The sequence below is a fragment of the Chlorocebus sabaeus genome, chromosome 5, assembly GCF_047675955.1.
Source record: "Chlorocebus sabaeus isolate Y175 chromosome 5, mChlSab1.0.hap1, whole genome shotgun sequence".
In the NCBI taxonomy this organism is placed as follows: domain Eukaryota; kingdom Metazoa; phylum Chordata; class Mammalia; order Primates; family Cercopithecidae; genus Chlorocebus; species Chlorocebus sabaeus.
In genome coordinates, this window is record NC_132908.1 from 16,897,385 (window position 1) to 16,924,755 (window position 27,371).

The following is a 27,371-nucleotide window of genomic DNA, read 5'->3' on the forward strand; positions in this document are numbered from 1 at the left end:
CAGTAGCCAAAGCAAACTCATACAGATTTAAATATAGGGATAGATGTAAATGTAGACATAGAGATAAACATAGACTGAATCACTTACAAGTACTTAAAGTCTGGGCATGGTGGCTCATGCCTGCAAGCCCAGCAGTTTGGGAGGTCAATGCAGGAGGACCACTTGAGGCCAGGAGTTCGAAGCCAGCCTGGACAACATAGCAAGACCCTATCTCTACAAAAATTTATTTTTAAAATAGCCAGGTGTGCTGGTGAAAGGTGAGGCAGGATTGCTTGAGCCCAAAAATTTGAGGCTGCAGTGAGTCATGATCAAGCCACTGCATTCCAGCCTGGGAGACAGAGCCTCTTTCAAAAAAATAAATAAATAAATAAAAATAAAAAATAAAAGTACGTAAAGCCCTCACAATACCTCAATCCTAAATCCATTAGTGCACGCATCTTATTTAACCCTCCCAGAATCCTATGGGACACATTGTCGTGCCCACTGCAGAGGTCAGACAACAGAGGCACATAGAAAGCACCTCCAATTCCCCTTCTTGCCACTCCCAGAGTCAGATTCAAAGCAAGGGGATTGGCCCTAACCTGCCACAGAATCTGCCAGTGAGCATTCCAGATGGAGAATTTAGGGAAGTCCAAAATCCCAGCAGGAAGAAGGGACCGAAGGCAGGCAGCAGCCCCATCACTTTGAAAGGTAGACGTTTTTCCAAGCCTTTTTGGCAGGGAAGTATTCAGTAAACACAGGGAAACTCAGCTTCTGAGCCATGCTGAGGCCGACACAGAGAGCTTCACTGACTACGGGAACGGAGCCTGTTCTATGAGTTTGATGCTTTCAATAGAGTCAGCCAGGGTCAGTCGAAGAGATGACAGAGCTGGGACGGCTGCCTCCTCAGCAGGAACGTCTGTGTTTGTCTGAGCAAGATGACACAGGCAAATACTGCCACTGGGTCAGCTGCACCGAGGTGGGAACTGGCTGGGGAACTAACGAGCTCATAAATTGGAAAGGAATTAGACTATCAGATGGCAGAGGCAGGACAAACACAGCCACCCACTGGAGTCTTTGCCATAACTCAGGGAAAGCTTCACATTTTCCCCAGGAAGAGGTCATGTGAAGAGCAAACCAAATCAGAATGCTCATTTAGGGGAGAATTTATGGTTCCATTAGGCAAGTGTCCCACAAGGCTGACTCAGGGACCTGGGAGGAGAGGACACATCATCGGTCTTTCAACCCACAAAAGAGGGACTTCTTTGGTGAAAAGGCCCTTCTGGTGTTTTCAAGATCAGGGCTCAGAAAAGTTTGCCAAGGGGTGATCTGGGAGATGCCTCTGGAATCTTCTTGGGAAAAGCAGGGAGAAGTCAGGGCAAGCAGATCCTCCCCAGTCACACATCCTCCTCCTCCCAGTGTAACCAGAACCATGTGTTGGTTTATATAAGGGAGTCTGGACCATTTCATTTAATGAAAGGAGTCCTGCTGTTAAATAAGAAAAAGGAAGCCCCTGTAGAATGTCTTTCAGTTGAGCCACTGCATTGAGCAGCAAGATTCATTCCATGGTGATAAATGAACACTTACTATGTGCCTGGCACTGGCAATAAAGTATGAGCCAAACATGCATGATGCTTGATCGGACTCTTGGAGTCGACTCTCTTCTGGGACAGACAGACATTAGAAAGAACGAATTCACAGATAAATACATGATTATAAGTTGTGATACGTTTAATATCTCATGCCTGTAATACCAGCACTTTGGGATGCAGAGGCGCGAGGATCAGTTGAGACCAGGAGTTTGAAACCAGCCTGGCCAACATGGTGAAACCCTGTCTCTACTAAAAGTCTTCTTAAAATTAGCCGGGCATGGTGGTGGGTACCTGAAATCCCAGCTACTGGGGAGGCTGAGGCAGAACTGCTTGAACTCAGGAGGCGGAGCTTGCAGTGAGCCAAGATGGCACCACTGCACTCCAGTCTGGACAACAGAGCAAGACTCTGTCTCAAAAAAAAAAAAAAAAAAAAAAAAAAAAAGTTCTGTATAGAAAAGGGGTAATATGAGGCAGAATAGCAGCAGGGAAGGGGCAAGGTAGCTTGAGAAAATTGCTTAGAATTGTCATTTAAATTGAAACCAGAAGTTCTGTGTGAATTGGTGGGAGAAAGAAAATGGATTTGCAAGGAGGCCTGGATATTTTCTAAAATATAAATTACCATTTTCTCTGACCAACTACTCCATGTGTAGAGGGAGAAAGGTAGTGCTTCTGAAATAAATATCCCACATTATTTGGGGTTTTTTTTTTTTCCTACCATTTGGGCTGATTTTCCATACCAAGTGCCAACATCCTGGGTAACATCAGATGCAGCGGAGGACTCAGAGATGAGGACCCTGAGCATGATACTGGCACAGAGAAGCTTCCAGGAACCTAAAGCCACTCGTGCATGCATCCATTCCATTGTTCAACAGCACTTGCTATTGACTTACTATGGCCCGGGAGCCAGGAGCTGGAATCGCACAAAGAGGGAGAAGTGAACTTAGCTCCTACACAGCTTAATACAAAGTAGGCAGATGGGTAGCGTGAGAGGGGCCACAGGGTACGTACATGTAGGGGGCCCAGATGAGAGACTATAAGCCACGGATACCTTATGGCAGGTGCTTGAGAGGATGGACTGTGTGTCAGGCTACCTGGGTCTGATGTCCGGCTCTGCTCTTACCAGCTGTTTTACCTTGGATGAGTGGCTTAGCCTCTTTGTGCCTCAGTTTCCTCCCTTCTAAAACAGTGCCTCCTGGGGTTATTATGAAGGTTGCAAACTCTGATACCTAGTAAGAGCTACTGAACTGTTTGATAGATTGTAGCCAAATGAAAATAATGTTTTAATTTAAACGTAGAAAGTAAAAACAACTATGTTGAAATAAATATGTATTTACCAAAAGTTGAGAAAAGTTAGAATCTTATCAGATTTGTGTAAGAGTGTGTTTGTGTGTGTATGTATGTGTGTGTAAAGCCACCCAATTTCTTGTGTTCCTCCTCCCCAGAACCCCTTCCCTGCCTATTGTCATGAATTTAATACATATTTTTTCAATGTCTTTATAATTTATTACCTATATATATATATCTATAAACTATATTCAGTTTATTTAGTATATTTAGTATTGATAAGGATAGAATCATGTCATACATATCATTTTGGAATTAGGTTTTTTTCAACCAACATTATGTTTCAAGTTCCTTCCATGCTAACACACATCTAGTTTATTTTAACAGCTGTCTAGCATACCATTGTGTGAGTCTGCAATAATGCCATTATCCATTCTCCTCCTGATAGACATTCAGGTTGTTCCCAGTTTTTCACATTTACAAATGCTACTGCAATAACAACCTTTGACCATGTTCCTCATGAAGATATTTAAGAGCTTCTGAACTCACACTTGGACATGTACTTGCAAGAGGCATTGGCAGGTCAAAGGGTCAGCTCCTTCTTCAATTTGACCCCATAGGGCCAAATTGTTCTCTGCGGTGGTCACACCAATTGCTACTCCCACCAGCAAGCAGTATGTATTAAAGGGTTAAACTTGCATCCTTTCAGCCTGGAATAACTGTGTCTCAAGACTCTTCCAAGGACACATGGATCTGTCTTAGTCTCTAAAGAGTCTTCATCACACCTTTGCAAGATAGATCCAGGGGGGGCTCCAGTTAGAGGAGACAACCAAGGCAGAGGGGAGCTTAGAGGATTGCCTACAGTTGCCAGGGGTCTTCGGATGGGAATCAGAGCATCCTGCACTCTATCGAATATGCTGACCTTGAGACCAGTGGTTTCTCAGCTGTGTTCCTGATAGCACCAGAGTTCTGTGGGGTTGTCAGGGCTAAAGAAAGAGGGTCATGGAAAATCAGGTGGAAAGACAGGGGGCTGCAGAATGCTGAGCCTCCTCTCCCCATCTTAGCCCAAGCAGCTCTACTCTAGCCTGTCTACCTGCTGAGATTTTATTTGGGGGAGGCAGGGAGAATGAGGAAGGGATCACTACTTTTAAAACATAGGGATGGAACTGTGGTTTTTAAAGTATGTGGTTCAAGTTCTACTGGTGAGATGATTTCAGGTGGCACATTTTCCTTACTTTGTATTTATTCTAATAGTTGTATATGCATTCACATGCAGGAAAACGTATAACTAGGAGAACATCAACCGTGTGATTCCTTGGATATTATATTCTTTTTTAATAACATATTTTTTTCTGAGCAATTTTATTTTACAGAAAAACTGGAAAGAATAAAGAATTCCCATATATCTTCTTCTGCTTCCCCTCATAGTTTCCCCTATTATTTATATTTTGCATTAATGTAGTACTAATTGTTAGTGTGGTACTAATTGTTAGTGTAGTAGCAATTGTTACAACCAATGAGCCAATATGGACACATTCGTATTGATAGTTTACATCTTGGTTCGCTCTTGGTGTTGTACATTCTAAGGATTTTGACAGATGTTGACGACATGTATCTACCATTACAGTATTATATAGAGCAGTTTCACTGCCCTAAACATCCTCTGTGCTCCACCTGACTCATCCCTCCATCCACTCACTCCCGGCAACCACTAATCTTTTACCTGTCCCCATAGTTTTGCCTCTTGCAGAATGTGCTATTGCCAGAATCATACAAGACATAGCCTTTTCAGATTGGCTACTTTCACCTATCAATATGCATGTATGGTTCCTCCATGTCTTTTCACAGCTTGTTAGCTCATTTCTTTTGTTGCTAGATAATATTCCATTGTCTGGGTGTACCATAGACATCCATTCACCTATTACCGAAGGACATCTTGGTTTGTTCCAAGTATCGTAGTCTGTTCTGGCTGCTATGACAAAAATACCATAAACTGGGTGGCTTATAAGCAACAAATATTGATTTCCCACAGTTGTAGAGACTGGGAGGTGCAAGATCAAAGCACTGGCTTCACTGTCTGGTGAGGGCCCATTCCTCAAAGACAGCACCTTCTGGCTGCATCCTCACTTGGCGTAAGGGACAAACAAGCTCCCTTGGGCCTTTCTATAAGAGCACTAATCCCACTCATGAAGGCTCCACCCTCATGATCTAGTCACCTCCCCAAGGCCCCGCCCCTTTCACTTCAGGGGACTAGGATTTCAACATATGAAATTTAGGGGACAAAAAACATTTCCATCCTAGCACCAAGTTTTGGCAGGTATGAATAAAGCTGCTATAAACATTTATATGCAGGTTTTTGTTTGGATATAACTTTTCAACTCATGTGGGTAAATACCAAGGAGTGAGATTGCTGAATCATATGGTAAGACTGTTAGTTTTGTAAGAAAGTGTAAAACTGTCTCGCAAAGTGGCTGTGCCATTTTGCACTCTCACCAGCAGTAAATGAGAGTTCCTGTTGCTCCAAATTCTTTTCAGCGTTTGCTGTTGTCCATGTTTTGGATTGTAGCCATTCTAATAGGTGTGAAGTGGTATCCCCTCATTATTCTAATTTGCAATTCTCCAGTGATATATGATGTTGAGTATCTTTTCATATGCTAATTTGCCATCTGTATATCTTTGGTGAAGTGTCTGTTCAGGTATTTTGCCTATTTTTAATTTGGGTTCTTTGTTTTCTTATAGCTGGATTTGAAGAGCTCTTTGCATATATTTTAGGTACCAGACCTTTCTTAGATATGTGTTTTCAATTATTGCCTCCAAGTCTGTGGCTTGTTGGATGGTCTTTTCAGGTTGAAGCTACATTTACAAAAAATGGGTCAATTTAAAGAAAAACATTATGAAAATGTATCCCTGTAAGAAAGTAAGTACAGATGGTAGTTGAATATAGCAAAAATCTTAAAGGCAGTGAAAAAAGGAATACAATTCAGGAAACACTCCTTTAGGCTAAAGTCTTTCTCTCTCTTACACATACACACACACACACACACACACTACACCCCTTACACACACAGAATATATCCAATCACACCTCCCAGGAATGTTCTTGTCTCAGCAGGTAACATTTCAGACACAGTTTACCTAGCACAGATAGATTACTATTTCCAAAGCTTGCACATCCAGGGAGCTCATTATTCCAAGCCTGTGATAAATTATTTTTACCAAAAACTACATACAAAACATACAAACACAAACACAGACGTAAATCAGAACTTAAGTTTTAAGCCCAGAACTGATAACTCTATTCAAAAATGCAATGCTTTAGATGAACTGGACTCTCACGCATATGTAAAGTGCCTTCCTCAGGGCTCTAAAGTCTTGTGTTTTACACCATCTTTCCCTTTGCTAATTCAGAGGCCAGAAAAGTACATTCCCTTGTGTGTTAGTCCATTTTCATACGCTATGAAGAAATACTTAAGACTGGGAAATTTATAAAGAAAAAGAGGTTTAATGGATTCACAGTTCCACATGGCTGGGGAGGCCTCACAATCATGGCAGAAGGTGAAGGAGGAGCAAAAGCACGTCTTACATGGCAGCAGGAAAGAGCACGTGTGCAGGGGAACTGCTCTTTATAAAACTGTCAGATCTCATGAGACTTACTCACTATCACAAGAACAGCATGGGACAAACCCACCCTCATGATTGAATTACCTCCCACCAGGTCCCTCCCATGACATGTGGGGATTATGGGAACTACAATTCAAGATGAGATTTGGGTGAGGACACAGCCAAACCATATCATCCTGACATCTTTCAGAAATCCTTAAAGCTTCTGAAACACAGCAGAACAAATGGCATGTGCTAAAGCCAGAGGCAGAAAGATGGGTGTGTTCAATGACCTGTGAGAAGCCAGGTGGCTGGACCATCTCGGGGGTTAGTGAGGAGTGGGATGAGGCCAGGGAGGTGGGCAGGGGCCAGTCATAAGGAACCTTGAAAGCTACCTTAAGGATTTTTGAAAGCAATGAGAAGGTCAAGGAGTAGTGCCAGGGGGTGACATGATGACATTTGTCTTTTAGATTAAAAACGGAGGTAGTTTCCCTTCACCATGTATTCCTAGGGTTCCATAATATCCTGGGTGATTTCAGTGTTAGAAGATTGGGTCACTTGAGGTTGCTATAGCTGTTTGTCAGAGAACTGAGACTGAGGGAGGTATGTAGTGGGCTATCAAGGAAAAAGTAAGATTCTAGTACCAGGGTTGGGCTCGTCGGAGCCTTCTGTTTCTCACAAACACAATGCCCACCTCTCTTTCCTATGTGTGAGGTGTATGTGTGATTGTTGTATTATCTTGGCCGTTTTCTAGTGCTTACAGAGGGAACATAGCCCTACCAACACTTTGATCTTGGATTTTGAGCCTCCGGAACTCAAAGTACCTTTCTGTTTGTACTTGAATACAATTGAGCAAACACTCCTTTAGGTTTAAAGCAAAGACCCTAGTAATAGAGTTGGGCTAGTCTCATAAACTGGGGGGCTTAAACCACAGAAATGTACCATCTTACATTTCTGTTGAAACGTGATCCTATCTTCCATCTGGCTGCTTTCTTGAAGGTATCATTTTGCCAAATCACACACACACACCTGTTAAGCCCCCCCAGTTTGTGGGACTTTGTAATGGCAGACCTAGCAGATTATTACAGTGACAACAAACCACAGAACTATTTGCAGTACCTAGGACTTGGTCACCAATAGAAATCAGGGGTATTTTCATAACATGTTGCAGGTGTTACAGATATTTCAAAATATCATTTATGCTCATCCGTACTTTGAAATCACAGTTGTTATGAAATCCACTACTAAATCATGTTATTTAATATGTTAATACAAGGGCACATAAGTTATAATATCACAACCTTTAAAAAGATTTTGAAAACTGCATCTCAAAGTATTGGTGTTTTTTCATACCCCTATGTATTTTATGTTATTCATTTAAAAACATCGTTCTGAGAAGGGGTTCATAGGACCGCCAAAGGAGTCCAGAGCACAGAATGGGTTAAAAAGCCCTGAGTTAAGCAAAAGGAAAATACATAAAAGCATATTGCCATGCCTGAAATCCCTTCACAATCCAGGACAGAGATTCAGGATGAAGTGATGGGAGGTATGTATTGAAGGGATTGCTTTTCCAGTTAGAGATTATCATGGAATTAAAAGTGCTGTGAAAATTTGTTATGATCCATGAAAACCCAGATGCAAAGACCTACCTCCCTCCATCCACTCACCCTCCCTCTCACAGTAAAATATAAGCACCCAAGGGTAGGAGCTTTGTTTATTTCACTTCTGTGTTCCCAGGGTAAATTTTAGCCATACTTAGCAGATCATTGGTGCTCAATAGATATTTGTGGAATAAAGGAATGAGTGAATGAACAAATAAAGAAAAGGCATGCTAGAAATATACAAATAGGGCCAACAGGGAAGTAGAGAAACAACTGGAGATCTAAATTGGCCTCTGTAGGCACCACGTCTGGCTTCTCAAGGATAAGGTTAGTGAATGAATGGCCTCCCTCTTCAGGGTGATCCTATCTTCCATTTGGCTACCTTCTTTTTTTTTTTTTATTTTTTTTATTTTTTTAAATTTATTTATTATTATTATACTTTAAGTTGTAGGGTACATGTGCACAACATGCAGGTTTGTTACATATGTATACTTGTGCCATGTTGGTGTGCTGCACCCATCAACTCGTCATTTACATCAGGTATAACTCCCAATGCAATCCCTCCCCCCTCCCCCCTCCCCATGATAGGCCCTGGTGTGTGATGTTCCCCTTCACGAGTCCAAGTGATCTCATTGTTCAGTTCCCACCTATGAGTGAGAACATGCGGTGTTTGGTTTTCTGTTCTTGTGATAGTTTGCTGAGAATGATGGTTTCCAGCTGCATCCATGTCCCTACAAAGGACACAAACTCATCCTTTTTTATGGCTGCATAGTATTCCATGGTGTATATGTGCCACATTTTCTTAATCCAATCTGTCACTGATGGACATTTGGGTTGAGTCCAAGTCTTTGCTATTGTGAATAGTGCTGCAATAAACATACGTGTGCATGTGTCTTTATAGCAGCATAATTTATAATCCTTTGGGTATATACCCAGTAATGGGATGGCTGGGTCATATGGTACATCTAGTTCTAGATCCTTGAGGAATCGCCATACTGTTTTCCATAATGGTTGAACTAGTTTACAATCCCACCAACAGTGTAAAAGTGTTCTTATTTCTCCACATCCTCTCCAGCACCTGTTGTTTCCTGACTTTTGAATGATCGCCATTCTAACTGGTGTGAGATGGTATCTCATTGTGGTTTTGATTTGCATTTCTCTGATGGCCAGTGATGATGAGCATTTTTTCATGTGTCTGTTGGCTGTATGAATGTCTTCTTTTGAGAAATGTCTGTTCATATCCTTTGCCCACTTTTTGATGGGGTTGTTTGTTTTTTTCTTGTAAATTTGTTTGAGTTCTTTGTAGGTTCTGGATATTAGCCCTTTGTCAGATGAGTAGATTGCAAAAATTTTCTCCCATTCTGTAGGTTGCCTGTTCACTCTGATGGTAGTTTCTTTTGCTGTGCAGAAGCTCTTTAGTTTAATGAGATCCCATTTGTCAATTTTGGCTTTTGCTGCCATTGCTTTTGGTGTTTTAGACATGAAGTCTTTGCCCATGCCTATGTCCTGAATGGTACTACCTAGGTTTTCCTCTAGGATTTTTATGGTATTAGGTCTAACATTTAAGTCTCTAATCCATCTTGAATTAATTTTCGTATAAGGAGTAAGGAAAGGATCCAGTTTCAGCTTTCTACTTATGGCTAGCCAATTTTCCCAGCACCATTTATTAAATAGGGAATCCTTTCCCCATTTCTTGTTTCTCTCAGGTTTGTCAAAGATCAGATGGCTGTAGATGTGTGGTATTATTTCTGAGGACTCTGTTCTGTTCCATTGGTCTATATCTCTGATTTGGTACCAGTACCATGCTGTTTTGGTTACTGTAGCCTTGTAGTATAGTTTGAAGTCAGGTAGCGTGATGCCTCCAGCTTTGTTCTTTTGACTTAGGATTGTCTTGGAGATGCGGGCTCTTTTTTGGTTCCATATGAACTTTAAAGCAGTTTTTTCCAATTCTGTGAAGAAGCTCATTGGTAGCTTGATGGGGATGGCATTGAATCTATAAATTACCTTGGGCAGTATGGTCATTTTCATGATATTGATTCTTCCTATCCATGAGCATGGTATGTTCTTCCATTTGTTTGTGTCCTCTTTTATTTCACTGAGCAGTGGTTTGTAGTTCTCCTTGAAGAGGTCCTTTACATCCCTTGTAAGTTGGATTCCTAGGTATTTTATTCTCTTTGAAGCAATTGTGAATGGAAGTTCATTCCTGATTTGGCTCTTTGGCTACCTTCTTGAAGGTACCATTTTGCCCAGCCACACACACACACGCACACATGCACGCACACACGTGCATGCACACACACACACACACACATGCATGCATGCACGCACATACACACACACAAAATTACTATCCTCCCAAAGGAGGAACTGGAACTTTGTTGAATTCTGTGTGCACATCTTTGACAGACACCCTGAGAAGCCACAGGGACTGCTCAAGGCTGTGTCTGTCCACTAGCAAGTTTCGTAAACTGCAGCAGAGCAACTGAGCTGGAACGGCAAACTTTGCACAAAGCTGGCCATGGACACATCACTGGGCAAACTGAAGACCCTAGCAGGAAATCCAGATGTTCAGGGCAGATTCCAGAGGCTTTAGGATGCTTGGGACCACCCGAGACAGCCCCCAAGGTGGAGGACCTGAGTTGTGCTGGGAGACTTTAACAGATCTCTGTTCTGAATGCCCCTCTCTCATCCACAAACACTGCCTCCCACAGTCTTCGAGGCCCAGGGGACACTGAAGATGGCTTTCAGGCAGATGACTCAGGGAGTAGCTATGAATGGCCCAAACACCAAAGCCCCAGAGGCATAATAGATAAAATCTGCCTTCAAAACCTGGAGGAGAGAGAATCAGGAGGATTTGAAGTCTGCAGAATAGGATTCCCATCTGCTGGGAAGGCAGGAGGAACCTGTTAAAAACTGCCAAGGGTTGCACAGTCACTAGAACATGGGTTGGTCTGAGACAGAAAATCCAAGTGTGACCCATTGGTCAATGAATGAATGGCTTCCCTCGCCAGGGTGATCCTATCTTCTATTTGGCTACTTTCTTGAAAGTACCACTTTGCCCAGACACATGCACACACACACACACAGACACACACACACAGGCACACACGCACACGTACATGCACATGTATGCATGCAGGTGCACACACACACACATATACACATACACAAAATTATTAGCAAAAAGCTCCTCTCTGGGGATTTACCCAGCAGCTGAAACACAACAGAGCTGTCCAAGAAATGAGGAGAGAAGAACATGAGCTGACCCTGGCACCCCCCGGGTTATCTCTTCCCAGCAGTGGTTGCCATAGCAAAACTTGTTCTGCAAAGTGGTAAAGAAGGAGAGAACTGAAGGTAGACCAGCTCCTTTCTGCAGCAGCACCTCGGAGCTGAGATAAAGAACAGGAAAATGTGGATGTTGCCACAACTGAGATGACAGCAAATCTATTCAATTGAGGACTCTTCGTCTGAGGATAAACTTCAGCAGCAATGTGTACAGTCTTTGGGTTTCCTCACTGTTTGTTTATATCCACTATCTAAATAGACCATTTGAGAATTATTATGGGCTGAATTTTGTTCCCCACTCCTGCCAAAATTCCCCTAGCACCTCACATGTGACTGTACTTGAGATGGGGTCTTTAAAGGGCTAAATAAGAAAAAATGAGGTCACCAGGGTGGACACTATGACTAGTGTCCTTATAAGAAGAGGAACTTAGGACACAGATATGCTCAGAGGGAAGACCATGTGAGAACACACTGAGATGACAGCCAAGTAGGGCAGCCTCAGAAGGAACCAATCCTGCTACTACCTTGATGTTCCTCTGTGGGTCCCTACCGTCACCTCTGCCTCTCTGCATCTTGTGCTATATTATCAACATTGGCTTGTCATCCCCGACTAGATTATAAAGTGAGGAGACACCTCCGGAATAAGAAATACATTTTTGTTGTTTCAGCTACCTAGTCTGTGTCAATTTGTTAAGAAGCCCTAGGAGACTCACACAGCTACTCCACAGCCAAGAGTGTGAACACTCTCCAATCAGTGGAATCATCCGTTCAAAAGAGTCCCAAGCCAGAGGGCTTCCTACCCTTGCCTGGGCATCTCCAGCCAATTTTATAGTTTCTCAGTTATAGTGTCTAGAGGTAAGACCTCAATTTCCCTACTAGAGTAGGGGACTTTGAGATTGAGTGGAAATCTAATTAAAACCTGACTTTCTGAAGATCTGCTGGCCCATCCAGAATGTCTTATTCCATATGCAATTCCCAGAGATGCTTCAGATGCCGGGAATTGAAGGACTGGATGAAATGAAAAGGGGCCAGGAAGAAACAACCCTTTGCACTTATCCACACTGAGCTGTAAAGGCTTTCACCATATGACATTTCCACTCTCTGAGCAATCCTGGGAGACACTGAGGGACAGTTGCAGCTGTTCCCATTCTACAGATGAGAAAATTAAGGCATTAGGAAATGGAGCAGCTTAAGACATTGTTTTCTAACCCCAGTGGTGGGCATAGTTTGGTGCTGTTTGCATATATCTTTGGGGGGTGTGTGTGTGTGAGAGAGAGAGAGAGAGAAGGAGAGAGGGAGAGAAAGAGAGAGAGAGTGAGTGAGTGATCGAGCACATATGCTTGGACCCTAGTGAGTGCTTGTGCTTATGTTAAAATACCCGTCAAACTGGTGTCCTCATTTCCAACCTTGACCTCTCCTATCTCCCTTCCACACTGCCCCAGAGGAAGTTTCTATGGGCCATATGTGATATTATTCCCATATTAAAACTTCCCAGTGACTCCAGCACACACTGCTCTTAGGATGTCTGAAATGCTAAGCATGACTTAGAAGGCCCTAAAATGCTTAAAAGGCCCTAAAATGCCCCCAGCTCTTCACTCTGGCGCCATCACCCTCCAATCACCATTCCCACTTTCCTCCTGAAACATTCCTTTCCTCTGTACCAATTTCACCTGGCCAGTGCTTTTCCATGTGCTTAGCTTAGGCAAAACTTCTTCCAGGAAGTTCTTCTCAATCCCACCAGCTGACTTCAATGTTCCTCTGTGGGTACTTACCGCAACCTCTGCCTCTCGGCATCTTGTGCTATATTATCATCATTGGCTTGTCATCCCCCACTAGATTAAAAACTAGGTAAGAATAGAGGCTGTGTCTTGTTCTTCATTCTATCTCCAAGGCTGAGTCCAGGGCATGGCACATAGTAGATGCTCACTGAATCACAGTTTAAATGAATGTTGAATGTACATGTGGAGCAAGAGAACAAGGTATCATCTTTCTCTTATGTTTGGGCATTTTCATGAGTGTGGCCCATAAAGAAGATGTTAAAAAAATAATACGCCATGACCTTAAGTCAAGCAGAGGTTGACCTTAAATCAACCATCAGGCAGAGGAACTAGAACTCCAGACTTTAGCAAAGTGATTATTTTCCTTCCCTGGCCTCTAGATGGGGGATAGGATTTGCCTTGACATTATAGGATTTGCCTCAACATTATCCCCTTCTATTCTGAGTTTTCATGGTCTGTCAGTGAAATTCAGCGAAGGACAGGGAAGGAGAGTTTGCATAAAAGAAGCTCAACTTTAACTGAGTCACTCTGGGAAATTGTGTTGTTAACTATAATACTCAGCCCAAAGATATAAACTGAGAGTTATCAACCAACCATCCATCCATCCCACAAATATTTATAGAGTATATGTCCCAGGCATTGTGCTATGCTGTGGGGAGATAATGGTGACCAAGCCATTATGATCTTTGTCCTCATGGAGTTGACCTGATAAGGGAGATTGACAGCAAACAAATGCAAACCCACCATTTTGTTCTGCACTTGAATGGCCTTGTCCTGTTCCTTGGCCAGAAAGAGCATAATCTGATCACCACACTTAAAACATCCAGATTTCTTTACTTTGCCCCATTGGATTCCCTCAAATGGGTACCTAGGAATGTGCCTTCTTCTGGCTGCCTGCCATCTTCTTTTGGTTGCCTCTCTGTTGTCTCCTCAAGGCCTTGACTCCATCCTTTCAGCTCCTTCCATGGTCAAAGGCATGGTTTTGTTATTCCTGGCTTCATCCTGAAAGAAAAATGGCAGATACCTTTCTTCATGGTAATTCTCGTAACTTCCTCAGAATGAACTGAACACAAGATAAGCAAACTTCTAGCTGATACTGATTGGCTCTCATATCATAATTGCAATGATGTATTATGCTAAAGACTCCCTTTCCTATAAGAGAAAAGAATGAAAAGGAGCTATGGGAATACCAAGGAAGGCTCTTTGCCCAGATCTGGGGACATCAGGGAAGGATCACAGAGGAAATGATATCTCTGATTCAATCTGTAACTCTACCTTCCTTCAGAAGAGCTATCAAAGTACTTTCCTCTTTTTGTTGTTGTTAGCTCTATATGTAGTAGAAGGTGAAGCGACGTGTATTAGTTCATTTCCACACTGCTATAAAGAACTCTCTGAGACTGGGTAACTTATAAAGAAAAGAGGTTTAATTGACTCACAGCTCCTCATGGTGTGGAGAGGCCTCAGGAAACTTTCAATTATGGTGGAAGATGAAGGGGAAACAAGGCATATCTTACATGGTGGCAGGAGGGAGAGAGTGAAGGGGGAAGTGCCACACTTTTAAACCATCAGATCTCGTGAGAACTCACTATCACAAGAACGACATGTGGGAAACCGTCCCCATAATCCAATCACCTCCACCACTTGACATGTGGGGACTACAACTGGAGATGAGATTTGCGTGGGAAAACAGAACCAAACCATATCAGGACGTCTCTTTCAATTAGGATATAATTGGCTGCAAATAAGAAAATCCATCCCAAGCCTGACTTAGAATATAAGGGCCAAAAAGTAATAGCAAACAACACAGGCAACATATTGGTTCACAAATATGAAGAACACAGAAAGTAACAGATTTTAGGCATAATTTGATCAAGACTCTCATTCTGTTTGTCTGTCATTGTACCTTTTTTTTTTTTTTTTTTTTTTTTTTTTACTTCCTTATGTCAGCTTCATTCTCAGCCAGGTTTCCTTCATCATAGAAAGATGATATTCATGGTTCCAATTTTTGCATGCACACGCTATACTTTCCATAGCAAAAGAGCATGTCTGACTCAGCAATCTCTGTAAGAATCCTAAGATTCCTTCTGACTGGGCAAGCTTAGGTCACAAACCCATCCCCGAATCAATCACTGTAGCTGAAGGAATAAAATGTTATGATTGGTTTAGTCTAGGTCATATGCTCCACCCTGTGAAGACTTTCTAAAACTGCATGAAACCACTAATAGAAATTGGGGCTACTGCCCTGCACGGGCAGTCAGCCTACTCCCAGACCAAGAGCTGGCTCAGAGGTGGTCCCATCGCACAGAGAAAGCCCCTCACAGCCACCTGGCATGCTACACTCACAACTACCCCAAGAGTCAGCCCAGTGGGGGGCCCATCCTCCAAGAGAGCCCACTACACAGCCTGTCAACCCACCACACCTGCAGATACCTGGCCCAACAACCACCTCTATGCCCTAGGCCCCAGAAACATTATGTTACCTTTATCAAAAACTCCCATAGCCAAGGCCACTGACACAATTGCAGACATTGCCGACAAAGGTCATAGCTAAATAATCTGTATGGAGACCACTTGACTCAGTCCACTTAGAACCAAAACCAGTGCACCATTCCCAACTGACAGCCCATGGCCCATCTACAGGGAAAAGCCTCATTCTATAAAAGTTGTTGCATAAAATTAAAAAAAGTAACTGTTCCACGAAGTGTGTAGATATCAACATAGGGACACAAGAAAAAGCAGATAAATGTGACACCCTCGGAGAAACAATAAGCCTCCAGTAACAGATGCCAAAGAAAAGGATATTTATGAAATGCCTAAAAAGGAATTCAAAATAATAATCTTAAAGAAATTCAAGAATATATCAAATAATACAAATAATTCAATAAAACAAAAAAAATATGATCTGAATGAGGAATTTAACAAAGAAAGAGATGTTTTAAAAGAACCAGGGCTGGGTGCAGTGGCTTATGCCTGTAATCCCAACATTTTGAGAGGCTGAGGCAGGAAGACCACCTGTGGTCAGGAGTTCAAGACCAAATTGGGCAACAGAGTGAAACAATATCGCTATAAAAAATTTTTGTTTTAATTAGCTGGATGTAGTAATGCATATCTGTAGTTCCAGCTACTCAGGATGCTGAGGTGGGAGGATCACTTGAGCCCTAAAGATTGAGGTTGCAGTGAGCCATGATCGCACCACTGCATTCAAGCCTGGGCAACAAAGTGAGACCCTGTCTCAAAAAAAGAAAGAACAAAACAGAAATCTTGGAGCTGAAACAAACAATCCCATTAAAAAATGAGCAAAAGATCTGAATAGACATTTCCCAAAAGAAGACACACAAATGGCCAGTGGGTATAGGAAAAAATGTTCAGCATCACTAATCATCAGGGAAATGCAAATCAAAACCACAGTGAGGTATCTTCTTACCCCAGTTAGTACTGGTATTATCAAAAAGACAAAAAAGATAACAAATGCTGGTACAGAGACAGAGGAAAGGAAATTTACTGTTGGTGAGAACATAAATTAACATATTCATTATGGAAAACAGTATGGATGTTTCTCAAAAAATGAGTAGAACTACCATATGATCCAGCAGTCCCACTACTGGGTATTTACCCAAATAAAATCAGTATATCAAAGGGTTACCTGCACCCTCATGTTTATTGCAGCACCATTTATGATAGTCAAGATATGGAATCAACCATATCTTGGATGATTAGGTAAAGAAAATGTGGTGTATATATATGCAATGGAATACTATTCAGCCAAAAAAAGAATGAAATTTTATTATTTGCAGCAACATGGATGAAACCAACGGTCACTATGTTAAGTGAATAAAGCCAGGTACAGAAAGACAAATATCACATGTTCTCACTCATATGTGAGAGCTTAAAATGTTAATTTTGTGGAGGGAGAGAGTAGAATGATAATTACCAGAGGCTAGAAAGGGTGGGAGGTAGGTGAAGAAAGGTTGGTTAATGGGTACAAAAATATAGTTACATAGAAGAAATAAGTTCTAGTGTTTGATAGAACAGTAGAGTGACTATAGTCAACAATTTATTGTATATTCAAAATATTGCATATATATTATACATTTCAAAGTAGCTAGAAGATTTGAAATGTCCTCAACACAAAGAGATAATAAATGTTTAAGGTGATAGATATCCTAAATACCATGAATTGATCACTACACATTGTATGAATTTATCAAAATGTCGCATACCCCATAAATATTTACAAATGTTATGTATCAATAAAAAAAGAGGGAACAGAATCTTGGAGCTGAAGAATTTGAAATGTTCCCAACACAAAGAAATAATAAATGTTTAAAGTAATGGGTATATTAAATATCTTGAATTGATTATTGCACACTATATTCATTTATCAAGATACCACATGTACCCTATAAATATTTACAAATGTTGTATATCAATAAAAATAGAGGAAAATACGCCTTGGAACTGAAGAATTCAATGAATGAAACAAAAATAACTGAAAGCTTCAACAACACACTAGATCAAGTAGAAGAAAGAATTTCTAAACTCGAAGACAGGTGTTTAGAAATAACCCAGTCAGAGACAAAAAAGAAGTTACAAAGAATGAAGAAGTCTACAAGACTTATGAGACACCATTAAGTGAACTATATCCTGCAAAGCTCTCCTTTAGAAATGAAAGAGAAGTAGAGACCTTCCCAGATAAGTAAAAATGGAGAGAATTCATCACAAATAGGTGTGACCAAAAAAAAAAAAAAAAAAAATGCTTAAGAGAGTACTACAACTGGAAACGAAAGGATGATAATTACTATCATGAAAACATATGAAAGTATAAAGCTCACCAGTATATGTAAATCCATACTTATACTCAGAATACCCCAATGCCGTAATGGCACTGTGTAAATCTTTAAATCCTCTAGTATGATGGTTTAAAGTCAAAAAGGTCAAAAACATCAACAACTACAATTACCGGCTAAGCAACCTGCAAAAGACCAACATGTAAAGTAAGGCTAACAAAATACAAATTGTGTGTGTGTGTGTGTGGAGTCTGGAGGATTCTTTCTTTTTTTTTTTTTTTTTGAGATGGAGTCTTGCTCTGTTGCCCAGACTGGAGTGCGGTGGTGCAATCTCAGCTCACTGCAACATCTGCCTCCCAGGTTCAAGTGATTCTCCTGCCTCAGCCTCCTGAGTAGCTGGGATTACAGGTGCACACCACTGCACCCGGCTCATTTTTTTATTTTTAGTAGAGATGGGGTTTTACCATATTGGTCAGACTGGTGTCAAACTCCTGACCTCATGATCTGCCCACATCAACCTCCCAAAGTGCTGGGATTACAGGCATGAGCCACTACACCCGGCCCTCTGGAGGATTTTTATGTGACCAAAATTAAGTTGTTATCAGCTTAATAGTCTATTATAACTATAGGACTCTTTATGTTAGCCCCATGGTAACCACAAAGAAACAAATTACAGTAGATACACAAATCAGAAAGTGAAAGAAAACAAAGCTTAGTGCCACAGAAAATCATCACATCACAGAGGAAAACAAGAAATAAAAGCACAAAAGATCTATAAAACAACCAGAAAATTGTCAACAAAATGGCAGGAGTAAGTCCTTACTCAGTAACAATCTTTAATGTAAATGAATTACATTCTGCAATTAAAAGATATACAGTGGCTGACTGGATTTTAAGAAACAAGACCTAATTATATGTTGCCTACAAAGAGACCTACCCCATCATTAAAGACAGACTGAAAGGGATAGAAAAAATGCAAACAGAAACCAAAAGTGAGCAGGAGTGACTATACTTTTATCAGATAAAATAGACTTTAAGTCAAAAACAATAAAAAGAAACAAAGAAGGCCATTATATAATGATAGAGAAATTAATTCAATGAGATGATATTACAAGTGTAAATATATATGCACCCAACATTGAAGCACCAAAATATGTAAAGCAAATATTATTATATCTAAAGAGAGAGATAGACTGCAATACAATAATAGTGAGGGACTTTAACACCTCAGTTTTAACAATGAAGAGATTACCCAGACAGAAAATCAACAAAGAAACTTTGGGCTTAAATGACACCATAGACCAAATGGACCTAACAGACATTTGCAGAATATTCCATTTAACAGTTACAGTATACTCACTCTTCCCAACTGCACATGGAACATTCTCCAGAATAAATCATATGTTAGACCACAAAACAAGTCTTAACAAATTTAAGAAGACAGATTATATCAGGTATGATTTTTGACCACGATAGTATAAAACCAGAAATCAGCAACAAGAGAACCTTGGAAATCTTACAAATACATGAAAATTAAACAACATGCTCCTAAATAATGAATATGTCAATGAAGAAACTAAAGAGAAAATTTAAAAATTCTTTGAGATAAACAAAAACGGAAACACATCATACCAAAACTTATGGAATACAGCAAAAGCAGTTCTGAGATGGCATTTCATAGCAATAAACACCTATGTCATCTTTTTTATCTATCTAATAAATCCTTACTGGATTTCTAATAAAGAGTTTAACCATGCACTTCCAGGAACTAAAAAAAATAAGAACTAAACCCAAAACTGGTAGCAGGAAGGAAATAATAAGGCTCGGGGCAAAAATAAATGAATTGGAGAACAAAAGAAAACTCAAAAAAATTGACAAAAGAAGAGTTGGCTTTTTGAAAAGATAATCAAAATCAACAAACCCTTAGCTAGACCAACTTAAAAAAGAGAAAATATCCAAATAAATAAAATCAGAGATGGAAATGGAGACATTACAGCTAATATTACAGAAATAAAAAGGATCATAGAGGTTATGATGAACAACTATATATCAAAAAAGTTGAGGGCATAGAAGAAATAGATACATTCCTGGACACATACAACCTATCAAGATTAAACTATAAATAGAAAATCTAAACAGACCAATACTGAGTGAGGAGATTGAATCAATAATAAAACGTCTGCCATTGAAAAAAAGTCCAGGACCTAATGAGGCTAGCATTACCCTGATTCCAATACAGGGTAAACACAATAAAAAAAAAAAGGAAAACTACAGGTCAGTATACTTGGCAAATACAGGTGCAAAAATTCTGTTTTTTTCTGGTTGCTATCAAACCAAATTCAACAGAAAATTTAAAAGATCATTCACTGTGACTAAGTGGGATTTATCCCAGGGATGTAAGAATGAGTCAACACATGCAAGTTAATAAATGTGATATGCCATATTAACAGAAAGACAGAAATCTTATGATCATTTCAGCAGATGCAGAAAGAGCATTTGATAACTTTCAACATTTCTTTATGGTAACAACTGTCAACAAATTTGTTACAGAAGGTATGTACCTCCACACTGTAAAGGCCAGATATGACAAACTCAAAGCTAAGAACATATTGAACAGGAAAAGCTGAAAGTTTTTTTTCTAAGATCAGGAACAAGACAAGGATGTCCACTTTCATCACCCCTATTCAACATAGTACTGGAAGTCCTAGCCAGAGCAATTAGGCAAGAAAAAAAAAAAAAAATAGAAAGCACACAAATTGAAAAAGATGAAGTCAAACTGTTCCTGTTTGCAGACAACATGATCTTACATACAGAAAACCCTAAAGACTCCGCCAAAAAAAGTTATGACTTATCAACGAATTCAGTAAATTTGCAAGATACAAAATCAATACATAAAAATTAGTAGCATTTCTATATGCTAATAGCAAACTATCTGAAAAAGAAATCAAAAAAACAATTTCATGTACCACAGCTACAAAAATTTAAGATACCTAGCAATAAACTTAACCAAGGAGATGAAAGATCTCCACACTGAAAACTATAAAATATTGATGAAAAAAAACAATTAAGACACAAATAAATGGAAAGACATCTCATGTCCAAGTATTGAGTTTTTAATTTTTTTAATTTTTAAAATTTTTTCTTAAATTCCTGCACAAAAAGTACAATCTTCAAGTATTGGAATAATTAATATTGTTAAAATCACCATACTACCTAAAGTGATCTACAGATTTAATGTAATCCCTATCAAAAGAACAGTGACATTTTTTACAAACATAGAAAAATCAATCCTAAAATTCATATGGAGCCACAAAAGACTCCAGATAGCTAAAGCAATCCTGAGCAAGAAGAACAAAGCTGGAGACATCACACTACTCAACTTCAAAATACACTACGAAGCTATAGTAGTGTATTTTGTGCCCTGTTATGGGCACAAAAATAGACACATAGACCAATGAAACAGAACAGAGAACTCAGAAACAAATTCGTGCACCTATAGCCAACTGATTTTCAACAAAGTTGCCAAGAAGACACACTGGGAAAAAGACCATCTCTTCAACAAATGTTGCAAGGAAAATTGGATATTCACATGTAAAATAATGAGACTAGACCCCTTCCTCACACCATATACAAAAATGAACTCAAAATGGATTAAAGGCCTAAATGTAAATCCCAAAATTATGAAACTACTAGAAGAAAACATAGGAGAAATGCTTTATGACATTGGGCTGGGCAAATAATTTTTAATAAGACCTCAAAAGCACAGGCAACAAAAGGAAAAGTAGACAGATGGGATTACATCAAAATAAAAAGTTTCTGCACAACAAAGGAAACAATAAACAGAGTGAAGAAACAACCTACAGAATGGGAGAAAATATTTGCAAATTATACATCTGACATTCATATCCAGAATATATAAGGAACTTAAACAACTCCACAACAACAAAAAACCTTATTTTAAAATGGGCAAACGACCTTACAAGACATTTCTCCAAAGAAAACACGGAAATGAGTAGCAGTTACATGAACAGATGCTCAACATCACTAATAATTGGGGAAATGGCAATCAAAACTGCAATGAGATATCATCTCACTCCAGTTAGACTAGATAGTTTCAAAAAGACAAATAAAAACAAATGTTGGTGAGGATGCTGAGAAAAAGGAATGTCTACACATTGTTGGTGGGAATGTAAAGTAGTACAGCCACCATGGAAAACACTATAGATGTTCCTCTGAAAATTAAAAACAGAACTACTATATTATTCAGTCATCCCACTATGGAGTATCTATCCAAAGGAAATGAAATTAGCATATTGAAAAGATACCTACACTCCCATATTTATTGCAGCACTATTACAATAACCAATATATGAAATCCACCCAAGTGTCCTATAATAGATGAATGGGTAAAGAAAATCATACACACACAGACACACACACACACACACACACACACACACATATATATATATATAAATATAATTTAATACTATTGAACCATGAAAAAGAATGAAGTTTTGTCATTTTTTGACAACATGGACCTGGAGAACATCATGCTAAGTGAAATAAGCCAGACAAGAAAAAACAAATACCATATGATCTCACTCATATGTGGAATCTAAAAAAAAACAAAAAACAAAAAACAAAAAAAAAAACCACACAGATGCTATTATAGAAGCAAAGAATAGAACAATGGTTAATAAAGACTGGGGAGGGAGTGGGAGAGGGGATGAAAGGGTGAGATTGATCAACTAGTACAAAGTTACAGTTAGATAGGAGAAATGAGTCTGGTGTTCTATTGCACAGTTGGGTGAGGATAATTAAAAGTAAGGTATTTTGTAGATTACCAAATAGCTGGAAGAGAGGCTTGTAATTGTCCTCACCACAAAGAAACGATAAATGGACAAGGTTATTGACACACTTAATACCCTGATTTGATCGTTATACAATACATATGTATCAAAACATCAAATTATACCGCACAAATATGTACAATACAATGTGTCCATTTTAAAAGGCATCTAATTTGGTGACAGAATTCCCCCACAAAGGAATTGGGGGCTACTGAAAGGGAGGATAGGGTAATGAATGGTAGGGTAGCATCTGTGTTTGTTAAAATTAGGTTCAGCTGTAAGTGACAGAGACCCAAACTAGCAATCACTTAAACTTAGATAGAAAATTTTTTCTCTCTCTCACAAAAAGTCTAGTAAGATAGTTGAAAGCTGGTATGGTTTACGACAGCATTATAGACTCGAGCTCCTTCTATCTGTGTCTTCTACCACAAATTCCATGTTCACCTCATTGCCAAGGCGGCTGCCCCAGCCATTACATCTGCAATCCAACCAGCAGAAAGGGAAAAGCAAAGGAGAAGAGCATGCCCATTCCTTTTAAAGAAACATCCCCAAAGTTTTACATAAAACTTCCTACTTATATCCCATTAGCCAAAACTTAGACACATGGCCACACTTTGCTGCAAGCAAGGATGGGAAACAGTTGATTCTAGGCATCAATTAATATATGCTCCATGAAAAATCATTTTACTTTGGAAGAAGGAAGATTGGATGTAGAGGGACAACTGATAGTCCCTTGGTCAGTATCCTTGGGTACTGGAGGTAACCCCTCCCCAGATTTCACAGAACTCCCTGGCATGAGTAACTGCAGCAAGAAGTTACCATACTTCATTTCAACACTTTGAGGACACATTGGGGAATTACATGAGTCATCAAATGTGAAAATTAGAAAACTGCTGACCGTTCTTTAAAGCCCCAATACCCTTTTGTTATCTCCCTTCCTCCTTTTTTTTTTTTTGGAGATGGAGTCTCACTCTGTCACCCAGGCTGGAGTGCAGTGGCATGATCTCAGCTCACTGCTACCCCCGCCTCCCAGGTTGAAATGATTCCCCTGCCTCAGCCTCCTGAGTAGCTGGGATTACAGGTGCCTGCCACTATGCCTGGCTAAATTTTGTATTTTTAGTACAGACAGGGTTTCACCATGTTGGCCAGGATGGTCTTGAATTCCTGACCTCAAGTGATCCGCCCACCTCGGCCTCCCAAAGTGCTGAGATTACAGGCATGAGCAGCCATACCAAGCCCCTTTTTTTTTTTTTTTTTTACACCATATTATTTGTAGCTTGAGCAGCAACTAGTCTAATGAAAAGATCACTAACTTTGGTTCAGAAAACCTGGGTTTGAATCTTGAATAAGCCACTTACTGATTATTTAAAGCATTTAACCTATCTTAAAGCATTTAACCTATCTGGACTCATTTTCTCATCTGTAGAATGGGGATTATAAGGTCTCATGGGATTGTGTTAAAGACTAAGTGCTAGCTCATAGTAAGGGCTCAATAAATGGTAGCTCCTATTATCATCAGGCTTCTCTGTCCCGGAGGTCATTGCAGCTGTCTTCTGCATAATCACCCAATAAGTGGAGTTTATTAAATGAGCCTCCATTCTAGGGCTAAGCCACATGATTTTCAAATAATCAATATGTGAAGCCACCCAGCATAAGCGGACAGGCTATAAATCAAATCGGATTCAAAGTCTGTCACAGATAAAAGGGATCTTCATATACGTTGATTTGTCATTTTCCTGTTTACTGCTGTTATCATTATTGCTAATAATAATGGCAAGAGTTGTCATTTATTAAATGCCCTTGCTGTGCCAGGCACTGTGCTTTTGAAACTTCACAGTGATCCCATAAGGTAAGTTTTTTCATTCTCCTCTAACAGATGAGGAAACTGAGTACAGAAGGGATAAGTGATTTGCCACAAGTCACCCAGAGCCAGCCTGGTACTCAGATCCAAGTCTACAGCATCTGTGTTTGTTAGAATTAGGTTCATCTGTAAGTAACAGAGACCCAAACTAGCAACGGCTTAAACTGAGATAGAAATTTCGTATGAATCATATAGTAGTTCTGTTTTTAATTTTCAGAGGAACATCCATATTGTTTTCCATAGTGGCTGTACTACTTTACATTCCCACCAACAATGTGCAGACATCCCTTTTCCTCTGTTTCTTATTGTTTATTTACTTTTTATAATTTTTATGTTTAAAAAATCCCCAAAAACCATAAAAGAAAAAAATCACCAATTTTTACACCACCTTTCTTCTTTTGAAGTCTCTACTGAAACAAAAAGTGAAAACACCCCCAGCTCTTCTAAACTCTCCCCCAGAGAGAACCACTGTTAGCAGATTGTTTTTCCTACTTACACAGTTTAATATTCTTTAAATTGTCATGTTTACTCTTTTGCAAACAAGTCATTTCAAACAGGAGTTACGTTATATAGTCCCTTGCTCAGCATCCTCGGGTATGTTAAATGGCTACGTTAAAAGCTGCAGGGAAAAATGACTTTCATTCTATATATGCTGGCTTCTGTAGCTTTCATTTACTTGTTCATTCATTCATTCAATCAGTCATTCAACAAATCTCAACCAAGTACCCCATACTTGCCAAGAACTAGTTAGGCACTGAGAATAGAAAAATTAAGAAAATTCAGTTCCTCTCTTGGAGAAGTCACTAGCCTAGAGGGTGGTGACTTCACCCATCATTGCACAAAATGAAAAGATCTACAATCAGGATGAGGGGCAAAAATGAGAGAAAGGTTCAGGCAAGGAGATGTTTGAGCTCAGAATTAGAGGAGGCATTCACTGCACAGACAAGAATCCATGTTATTTTGACCAGAGACCAGTAGGGGAGAGCCCAGAGGCGTCTTGTGTGGCTAGAACATCATGGAAGAAAGTGCAAAATTGATGGAGATGAGGCTGGAAGGGTCACTTGGGCCTTGAATAACATTCTTAAGTCTTTGCAGTGCATCTGACATTCCTATCTGCTACAAAGCCTCTTGTTCTAGAAGGAAAATAGATGTTCAACTTGTGAAAATGTTATTCTAGAGGAAAGATAGGTGTTCAACTTGTGAAAAGAGAGAAGTTCCATCTTAAAATCCATCATCAGGAATACTACTTGGCAATTTACAAAATGAAATAGTGATATGATACATGCTACAGCATGAATGAAGCTTGAAAACATGCTAGGCAAAAGAATCCACTCACGAAAGAAGCTGTGTCATTTTCTTTCATTTATATGAAATGTCCAGAATAGGCAAATCTATAGAGACAGAAAGTAGATTAGTGGTTGCCTAGGGGTGGAGGGGGTGGGAGGAAATGTGGAGTAACTGCTAATGGGAGTAAGACTTGGGGAGGGAGGAGAAAATGTTCTAAAGTTGATGATGATGGTTACACAACTCTGAATATACTGGAACCACTGAATTGTACACTTTAAATGGTTGAATTATATGGTATGTGAATTATATCTCAAGAGAGTGACTCAAAAGAAGGCTTAGCAGAATTTTAAAAAAACCCTCCATCACTAGAAAATAATACACTCCTGAAAACTGCCACAAATAAGTCTGTGTTCAAGACAGGCTTTTGTGGTCATTGTTTCTTTTCCATCACCATCCTTTGAAAAATATAGAATATTTTGAATGTGGGTTACCTTGAAAGTTCATTGGTCAGTCAACAACCCAGGTCTATTTGTTTTCTTCCGTGTTTAATCCAGAGGTTGCTAGAGGACAGCGACTCTCAAACTCTAGTTCTGGAACCACCTCCATCAGAATCACCTGCGGTGTGGGTTATCAATGCAGATTCCCAGACACCAAGACCTAGTAAATCAAAGTATCTGGATGTGAATCCCAGGGATTGGTACTTTAATTTTGATACATACAAATGTTTCAAGATCTATGCTCCAGACTATGATGCCTGGCTTATAATTTCCTCCATTTCATTATGTTGGCCCCACCCCGGTTTCTGAGTCTGAGTTGATCCTAAATAGACCCAGATCACGGAACACATTAAGACACCCAATGCAGAAGAACCTTTGCAAAGAGATATGAAAATAAATGCAATCTGTGTATGACTGTAGCGGTGACTGAGTGTTCACAGAACATGTTAAGGACAGACGGAAGTGGACGGCCAGGAATTTTAGGACCAAAATCTGATTAACCGAATGACCTCAGATCTAACTTCTGACTTCAGTACACGGGCTAGATTGTCTAAGAGCATGCCATTCCACCCATCTCCCACCTTCTGGATTTTTCCAATCTATGGTGCATCCTTCTGACTGCTGTGACTATGACCTTGCTGCCTCTCCTGAGACTAAGTCACCTCCTGCATAAAATGATGTGCTTGATCTCAGTTGTCTTGGGATTCTCTCCAGGCCCTAATGTTATATAATACAGGATCCAATGACCCTTGAGCAAGATTAGAAAGGCTTCTACCGTGGCTTTGACACCCAGAATTAAAACAAAGAGGGGCTGTGCATGGTGGCTCATGCCTGTAATCCCAGCACTTTGGGAAACCAAGCTGGGAGGACTGCTTGAGTCCAGGAGTTTGAGACCAGCCTTGGCAACATAGCAAGACCCTGTCTCTGCAAAAAATTGTAAAGCAATTAGCTGAGCATGGTGGCATGC

At 39.9% G+C, this 27,371-nt stretch overlaps 1 long non-coding RNA gene across 5 annotated transcripts in view; it reads right to left on the reverse strand.

Annotated features, from left to right (window-relative positions):
* Positions 1-27,371, reverse strand: part of LOC103228968 (uncharacterized) — a 138,048-nt gene that overhangs the window by 56,490 nt on the left and 54,187 nt on the right. For 4 of the 5 annotated variants that reach the window (XR_495864.3, XR_012093028.1, XR_012093030.1 and 1 more), the window contains exons 2-3: positions 26,399-26,564; positions 13,988-14,121 (exon numbers count right to left, since the gene is read on the reverse strand). This is a non-coding gene — a long non-coding RNA (uncharacterized lncRNA). The remainder of the gene's footprint in view (positions 1-13,987; positions 14,122-26,398; positions 26,565-27,371) is intronic. The other variant, XR_012093029.1, reaches the window with a different exon arrangement.